Below are 5,634 nucleotides of genomic sequence, written 5' to 3'. Positions count from 1 at the left end.
TTTGTCACCCCACTTATAGGCAAATTTGAGGATTCGTGTGTTAAGACATTCAAGACTGAAACACTTCTTAGAGATGAGAACACTGAAACATAGTGCCAGTTCAGAACGGACAATACCCTCAAATAGGTCATGCACTTTATCTGGGGGATAGCCTGTGTTAACATGAAAATGTTAAAGATATTCTGTTAAAACACAAGCTCTCTTCACACCAAAGCAATTTGTGTCAGTTTCCTGTGCAGACTTCACATGTGCTTCATGCATTTCTTTTGTTCTAAGCAAAAAAAGCACCTGACTGAACATCCTTTGTTTGAATATCTACTTTCTGAGCAGTACAAAATCGACAAATATACTGCCCAGAGAAGCTCTCTACAAAACCAGCCAATCCGTAGGCCCCCAAATTGTCCGCTACAACACTATGGACTGTTCCTTTAACAAACTTCCCAAGTTTTGAGCTGAAAACACCATGCTCTTCTAAAGTACAAAGGTCTTGTAAAAGTGGCTCTAAAATTTTTCCATAAGGGCGTTTCTGTCTTTCTTCATCATTGTGATCGATGGCCAGCCTAGCCAATCATATGTGCTCCTGGGCTTTAAAACAGTCACGCAGTTACCGCTAGTCAGGCGTCACAGTTGAATTGTTGCGTCACTAATACGCGCCCGTTATTGCCTCCTGGGAACCGGACGTGAGCACCCGAACCGGTAAGAGTATGCACTGTTAGTTGTTTTTTTAGCTCCTGGAGTGTCTGTAGTTATGAGAAGTGTGTTCTTTTAATGTACCTTTTAGAAACACCGTTTTGCTCTGGAGAGCGTGCTGCTGTCTTCTGCGGCACAAGCTCGCTACAATTGTTATTGTTTGCGTGTACTGGATGTGGACGCTGGAGGAGGTAGGGAGAGTTTGCTAATCTCTCGCTAATCGGCTCTGTTGAAATGCGTGTTTTGAAGTGCTAGTTTGTATTTAAGGATGTGTCCTAATCCATACCCTTTCTCAGTGGTGAGAACCTGAGTTCCCCTCCAGAGAAAGCTACGTTTCACTTTCCTCGGCGATCGGTATGTATTAGTTTTACGTGCATGCATTAAGTTAGAGAATTTATCTAGCAGTAGAGAATTTATCTAGCAGAGTAACAATGCTGTTGTTTATAGGGCCCTGTTATAGGTCCATAAAGGACTGTAACTTCATTCCAGTCGGGGTGCTCCGCGTTCAATTCCGGCCGCAGTGCTGTCCTGTTTCGATCCTGTTTCGGTCTGTTTTCGATCCTGTTTTGGTCTGTTTTCGATCCTGTTTCGACCCTGTTAACTGTCAACTGATTCCATTGTAATTTGGGACTTTCAGTTGATATTTTCTTTAGTTTCTTTTTGACTTCATGTAGTTTTCATTTTCTTTTGAACTGATATTAGCTGCAAGGATTGGTGGTGGAATCTGAACTGTAATCCTTGCTCTTTTCTCATTCTAATTTATTTTGATGTTTCTACTTGCTTTCTCATTTGTATTTGATTTTGCTCCTGAAGTTGAATGATCTATTTTTCAATTATTTCTCTGAAATAAGTTTATTTCTTTAGATTGCTTTATTTTGCTCCCAACTGCTTGATTTGTTTTTTTGATTAATAATTTTGACTGGAGTTTGGTTTGTTTTCTTTATTTATTTCTTTATATATTTTGCTGCCGTGACATTTGGGTTTAGTTTCAACTAACTGTTTATTCCAATTTATTAATTGTAATATTATTTTGGTTTCCTTGATTTGAGCGCTAATAATTCTCCCAGCTATCGAAGTGATTCTTTTTATTTGATTATTTATTTCTGTATCTGATGTATACCCTTTTTGTGTGTTAGCAGGGCCTGAGCACCGGGGGCAGAGGATTCTTACTTGGGTGACGGTATCTTTCTCACCGTGTGCAGTGCTTGGTGTTAACATCTGTGTGTGTGTGCGTGTGCACAGTGAAGTGCAGTGGTCCTGCACCTGCGGGTGGCATGCTACGACTCTCTGCCTCTGTGTCTCTCGTCCCTGTCTAGACCTGGTCCTAAACCTTTAGGGGTTCATTGAATTTGGACAAAGTGCTTTATATCCTTTTTATACTGTTCTCTTTTAAGAATTGTTAATAAAACTCAATTTTGTATGACGACCCATGTCTCTGACTCTATTAGGTGACTCGAACCTGTGTGTGCCTTTTGTTGGGGCTTACTCTAATTCTTTGGGTGAAATTCCCAGAGTGGCGTAGTCGGAGTATGAATGAGACAATCCTATTAATTATAAATCTTTAAGAAACCCCCCCCTCTTACTGCCCTCGTGTCGTCCGCCACACATAGCCATATACCTTTACATCGTTACTCTTGCACAAAACCGTTAAATAAATGGAAGATAGTGCTGAATGAGAGCCTGGTGGCAAGTTATTCAGAATCCAGTACACACTACACAGTTTGTGTGTTTTTTGCAATGTACCCAGGGGATTACAAACCTCAAAATCATCGATGTACAAAGTTAAACAAGTTCGCAAATCATCAACTGACAGGAAAGTGTTGTCCTTAAAGTACAAACTGTCTCTTATTGAGCGATACTGCTGATTCTCTAACTGGTCTGTACTTTCCTGTGGTCTGTGGCTACTGATAATGCAGTTTAACACTGCAATAATGGGATATACTGAAAGGTCCTGCTCTTTTTTTGGTCCAGAATAATCTCCACTGGCTCAACAATATTTAACAAATCTTTAAAGTACTCTTTTCTCTTATAAGCTGTAGAAAGGGGACCATCTTTCCCTATTGATTTTACCAAAGGGTTAGATTTACACAGTATATCAGCTAGTTACAGGCACAGACACAGTACTTAAAGGGGTCATATAATGCCATATTTATACAAGTTAATATGATTCTTTAGGGTCTAAATAAAAAGTTTGTAATATACTTTAATTAAAAATTCTCATTAGTATTGTAAGAAAACACTAATTTTACCTGGTCAAAAACAGCTCTGTTTTCAGCACTCCGTTTAAGTGCATGTGTCTTGAAAGAATGGCAGCGGGAGTCTCTGAGGACACATCTGAGCAACCGTATCAATTTGAACCGGAGTCGGACCCGGAACAAGATGGCGGCCCTGAAGAAGTTCGACAATTAAGGCTCGAACAGGACGTTTCTGAATGGTTGGTTAACGTAATGTCACTTTGATCTATTTTTGTGTACTGGCAGGGTAGAGTAGTGAGATACGAACGCTGTGTGTTTACTGATGTACACGTTCATTGACAGATTGATGTTACAGCTAATGGTCATGAAAAACTTTTTTTCGCGATTTGCAAAGATTAATATCACTCATTTCTTCTGGAGGTGCAGCAGGAACACAAATAGTTGGTACCGATTCTTTTTCAGGATCAGCTTCTTAGCAAAACCAGCTTTATACTGACCCTCGTTTATAAAGCAATCTGGTGAGAAACGATTCGAGCAAACATGAAAGCATTGACGGTGATCGTGGGGAATATTCCCTTCGAAAACAAAACTCAGCCACTGCGTCTTCAGCGGTTCGGATTTAGGAACATCAAAATGACTGCTGTGTTCGTTATTACACCCAAGAACAGAACACCACAATCGCTTAGACGCCATTCTGCTCCAGCGCATCAACAATGGCGGACTATGATGACAGCTCGCTCAGGGCGGGTCTGTGTTGAAACGCTGCTGTCAATCAACAATCGTGGGAGGGGACGTCAGACCGTGTGACGTCACACGGTCAGATGGCTCGATTTGAGAGGGGAAAACATACACTGTAAAAAGGTTGCTGTAAATTTTACAGTAACTTACTGGCAGCTGGATGCCAGTAAGTTACTGTAAAAGTGTTTACAGTATCATTACTGTAAATTCATTTACAGTAATAATATATACTGCATTGATATTTACAGTATGAGTACTGTATTTTTTATTTACAGTACAAGTACCGTTTTTTCATTTACAGTAATAATACTGTATATTTTATTATTATTTACTGTTTTTCATTTACAGTACAAGTACCGTATTTTTATTTACATTATTAGAATTGATTTCCTATTACAGAATTATATATTTTTTAATGATTTGAGTTTAGCTTAATTTATTTTAAACAAAATTAATTTAATTTGTATCTACATGTCACAGGTAGGAATGCAATAAAGTTGATTAAACGGATCTAATCGCAGCAGTCAAAGTTTTATTTAACACAAAACTCAAAATACTCAGAAAACAAAGGAACAAAACAACCAAACCAAACACAGAGTTTAAAAAGACAAACCAATTCATGAAATTAACAACAGGTGTAACTGATGATTAACTGATTAAAAACAAAGTTCTTTTATATATAAATAGTCTCTGTTAAAAAGTTTTTTTCCCCAAAAATATTCATGAGTCCTCATTTTACAATTAAAATTACATTTTACAAATGTGTTTGAATTCATCCCGTGTATTTAACATGGCTAAAAATGTAAACATGCTGAAAAGCAGAACAAGCCTTCAATAATTTTGCCAATCGAAGTCAACAAGCTCTCTGATGAAAGATGCCACAAGGGGATTCAGGCTGGCGATTTTTCTCTGGACCCTTTTTCCAGATGTCTTGCTGATCTGCGATTTTGATTGGCATTTGGTGCCATCAGGGTTTATTCTCAGAATGAACCTGCAAGCACAAGAAAAAACACATTTATCAAACAACTGCTTTCCAAACAGTCATAACATGGTGCTGTATGCACTTTGATATTAATAAAAGCAATATGTACTATATAAATAAATAATTAATTGTACAGTGTAGACAGATTATACACAAATTATAATGGAACTTTGTGAGATTAGGGATACATTTTTAGTGATTATAAAGGGACAGCTCTTTGCGTGCTTTCTGCCATGCCAAATCAAACATCCAGTAGCCTATGCTTGATTTTCTGTTTAAAAATAACAGTGGTTTGTGAATGAAGATAATTTATCGGGAAACACTTATGTGTTTCAGTACGGTGACCGGGAGGGGACATGTTTGGTTGACTTAGTTTTGTCATGGCCACAACATATAAACTTGTGGAAACGTGATAATATGTTGTTGCCACGAGATATTAATGCAGCGGCACACCAGTTGTGAAACGCTGCTCTACATCATTGTTGGTCAAAATCATAACACTTTTGAATTAATTTATGATTACCTCTGAATGAACTCCAGCGTATTCATTGCCTCTTCCTGGTACTGCACATTGAACACATAGTAGCAGCCAAACAAGATAGCTAATGCAGATTGAAAATCTGTTAGCTCTTGTGGCTCTATGATGACTCTGCCCTCCATTGTCAGCATCCATTTTTTAGCAATGAAAACAGAATCTCCTGTAACAGACACCATCATAGCAGATTTTTTTAGCAAGGGTAGGGAAAAATCTATTGTTAACAAATAACGATTCTTGAGGCAAACATTTTTTTAATTGTCACCATAATAAATAATAATAATATATATATATATATATATTTAAATGCTTTAAAATGCAAAAAGTTACCAGTCTGTATGGTGTGTTCAATTTAGTAGTGATTGCCCTAATTCACAGACTTCACCTTGCAATTTTACATGGAACTTTTCACACAGAACATTTTTCATTCCACTGCGCTTCTTTTCCATTGATTTTGTGAGAAAGCGTGCTAGAGAAAGACATATTTGACCACT

At 37.8% G+C, this 5,634-nt stretch overlaps 1 long non-coding RNA gene across 2 annotated transcripts; it reads left to right on the top strand.

Annotated features, from left to right (window-relative positions):
- Positions 1-813: 813 nt before the first annotated feature.
- Positions 814-1,915, top strand: LOC130095558 (uncharacterized). Of its 2 annotated transcripts, none has more exons than XR_008808130.1 (3): positions 814-881; positions 958-1,044; positions 1,830-1,915. It is a non-coding gene; the product is annotated as an uncharacterized LOC130095558 (long non-coding RNA). The 2 variants fall into 2 exon arrangements; XR_008808129.1 differs by having other exon boundaries at positions 1,827-1,915.
- Positions 1,916-5,634: the final 3,719 nt, after the last annotated feature.

This window comes from Rhinichthys klamathensis, unplaced genomic scaffold (genome assembly GCF_029890125.1).
Source record: "Rhinichthys klamathensis goyatoka isolate OS25496 unplaced genomic scaffold, OSU_Roscu_1.1 h1tg000191l_1, whole genome shotgun sequence".
In the NCBI taxonomy this organism is placed as follows: Eukaryota; Metazoa; Chordata; class Actinopteri; order Cypriniformes; family Leuciscidae; genus Rhinichthys; species Rhinichthys klamathensis.
This window is presented reverse-complemented; position numbering and strand designations above follow the sequence as displayed.